A 3,035-nucleotide genomic window follows, 5' to 3' on the forward strand; every position below is an offset into this window, starting at 1 on the left:
ACCATGATCGTTGATTCTTGAGAGATTGTTTATAGTCTGAATGTGCGAAATGAACTGATTCATAGCGAGCAAAACTATTTAGAAATCAGGTTTATTATTCGACATCTAAAAAAGAAATGACTTATCAAAACCATTACTTGTATTGGTTATCTAATCCGTGCACGAGTAGAGACCATGACTATTATTCAATTTATTCAACTTTAATTGAACGTAAGTGAAGATAAGATGAGAACGAACATGCTGGCTATACCGGAACAACAACAAAAATAACAAGAATTCCCCTAATTTGCAGTTTGTACATTGTGACGTGATCATCAATGAAGACATACAGAGACTGGCAATTCTAATTATCATGTGAGCGCTAGGTGTGATGCAAGCTCAGAAACTTTAGTAGGGGAACTCTGAATACGTATTCAAATTCAACAAATGGCTTTTATCGATGATTAAAGGGAAGGTATGAAAAGAAATTCAAAAAGAGGCATTCAACCATCACAAACAGAGAAAAACAGTAGGAGACTGTTCTCTATTTAGATAATTTAATTCAATCCCTCCTTATTCGGCCTGTAAATTGACATTACCGTTACGACAAATGTTCCATCCGAAAAAACCGTTCCAACAAAAAAAAATTTTGTGTTACACATTGAGATCTTGTTCAAACCACTGGATGTAAGTTTCAACTATTGTAAATGATGTATTGTTCTTCAATCCATCAGGAGTATACAAAGTTCTCAGTAGAGGTAAATCTTTTCTAGTAATTTCCGTCAATTTGTCTGCCATATCGAATTTCAGAGAGTGATTCGTAGTATGAACGTACCAAATGAACTAATTTATAGCGAAACTGACTTATTCACAATAACCTTCATGACGACTATCCTATGATCATGAAAAAAAATGACTGATCACACATCAAAATTAATGACGAGGATCACGGTTATATAAGTTACAGAAACAAATTCCAACAAAAAAAAAAGTTAAAAACACTATCTACATCAGATCCATTTAATTCTTTAGTAATTGATTTATTCTCAATCGAAAATGGATTGCATTCTAGCAAAAGTTCATTTTTCTAAGTTATTCGTTTGATTTTATTCATTCGTCAGTTAAAAAGTTAAATTTCACGTGACTTTAGTATAAATCAGATGCAAAACATTAATCATTTTGAATCCATGTTTGTGTAATAGTGATATAGAGGCTGCGTTGTTTTCCGATACAGCACCAAAAACATGATGGCCCAGTTCGGCAATTTTCTTCGATATACATCTAAGCGCTAATCCTCCAAACCCTTTGCCAAAGAAAAGTTCGTCTGTTTGTAAGGCTGCAATGAGACCGGTTGGATAACTAGAACAAAATCAATTTTAGTGATGAGAAATACTTTTAAGGATCTATTTTTAACATGAAACGTTTTGAAAACCGAATTTTTCGAGACAAAAAGCGGGATGCATGTCTGTTATTTCAAAGATTATACACTCACCGAAGTGCCCATGCAACAAGAGTTCCATCCTCCGTAAGTGCTCCGACACTTGGATTATACTTGGCCATTGCTTGTATTAATGGGATTGTCTTTTGATCACAATACGCCCATACCGAGATCACTTTTTCGACATCGGACTCCGTCAACGACCGCAGCTCGATTCCTTTGGGTGGCCTAGAAAAAATTTCCTTCTTCAAGTAACCTTTCAATGTTGATCTTCCAATCTCACCGTGCAACATTTTTGAACTTTTTTTTTGCGGCTATTTTTCGAAAAAAAATCGAACATTTGTTCGAGAGGCACCCTAATTGTTCATCCGATTGGCTTCAAATTTGGTATGGATTAGTTTTTTAATGAAAAAATTAGATTCCAATACCTAAATTGCAGTTTTATCTGCAAGAAAGTATAGTCGCCGAACAAAGTTTGCTATTTTTCAGTTTTGGTGAGTTCAAACATGTTTTGTGCTATATCTCGCGAACCTCCCAACCGATTTTGATAAATAGGGTACCAAAATTTATGGAAAGGTCTCACCTTTCAAGTAATGTAGGTTTCTATCATAATTTTAGAGCTCTAAACCAAATTTCACTGTGATATGTTGATAGGCGCTACCTTAGAGCCTACCAAAATCGATAACTTTCTTATATGCACGTCACCCCGAAAAAGTAATGATGCAGTTTTGTTTGGTTTTTGGTCCTCTAAAACCGAGGACTTGAAATCTCGATAGGCAAAAAAAAAGTTCAAAAATGTTGCACGGTGTCTAATGACAATTTCTTACTGCACATCCAATTTCAATGCCTCTTCTTGTGTCAAGTGATAGAGCAAAAATTCAATACAATGATCGACGGGTACGTTCGCTTTTTCTAGGGCATTTGTGACCACTGGCAGCAGTTCTGCTCGAATATTATGGAATATGTAGTCTTTCGAATAGTCAATCAGTTGTAACAATCGAGACAATCGGTCATAAGATTCGTTAAACGTGTCCGCAAACGCAACATTATGATCCTAAAATTAGTTTTGAAGTTGAATTTGTTTTTAACCGTTTGTCTGTAATGTGGGGTTTATGTGACCCCAAATACTCTAAATTCGCTATAACTTTTCAATTTCAAGTTGTATGATGTTATAATTTATTGACATCTTCAATCTAGTTGAAACACGCATTTTGAGCACTTATTTGTCAAAATCGGTCCATAAAAACCCGAGATATTCTGACTTGAAGAGAAGACTTACAAATGCTGTAAGATGGGGTCATATGGACCCCAAATTAAAGTGCCCATATTATTGCTAAAATCTTATTTTATCTAATTAAATCAAGAATATTTTTAAAATTTGAAGTTTTATCTTCATTTTGAGTCATATTTTGTTCAGATACGACAAGTAGTTTCAATGTTTTGATCACTTCCAAATGGCACCTAAATTGATGAAATTCCAGTTTTTATCGAATTATTACCAGAGAGGATAAATTAAGGCTTTTAAAATCGTGATTTAGGCGCCTAAAAAGGCTCGAAAAATGGATAGAAAGGCTCGAGAATAGGCTCGCTAAAAAAGAGAATAAAACACAAAATGAAC

General features: G+C 34.5%; 1 long non-coding RNA gene across 1 annotated transcript; it reads right to left on the bottom strand.

The window, feature by feature from the left end:
* Positions 1 to 989: 989 nt before the first annotated feature.
* LOC129572446 (uncharacterized) lies at positions 990 to 2,994 on the bottom strand. Its single transcript, XR_008688446.1, has 3 exons — positions 2,245 to 2,994; positions 1,472 to 1,645; positions 990 to 1,338 (listed from the first exon to the last, which is right to left on the bottom strand). It is a non-coding gene; the product is annotated as an uncharacterized LOC129572446 (long non-coding RNA).
* Positions 2,995 to 3,035: the final 41 nt, after the last annotated feature.

This window comes from Sitodiplosis mosellana, unplaced genomic scaffold (assembly GCF_009176505.1).
Source record: "Sitodiplosis mosellana isolate CC-2019 unplaced genomic scaffold, AAFC_SMos_1.0 Smas_scaffold_4980, whole genome shotgun sequence".
In the NCBI taxonomy this organism is placed as follows: Eukaryota; Metazoa; Arthropoda; class Insecta; order Diptera; family Cecidomyiidae; genus Sitodiplosis; species Sitodiplosis mosellana.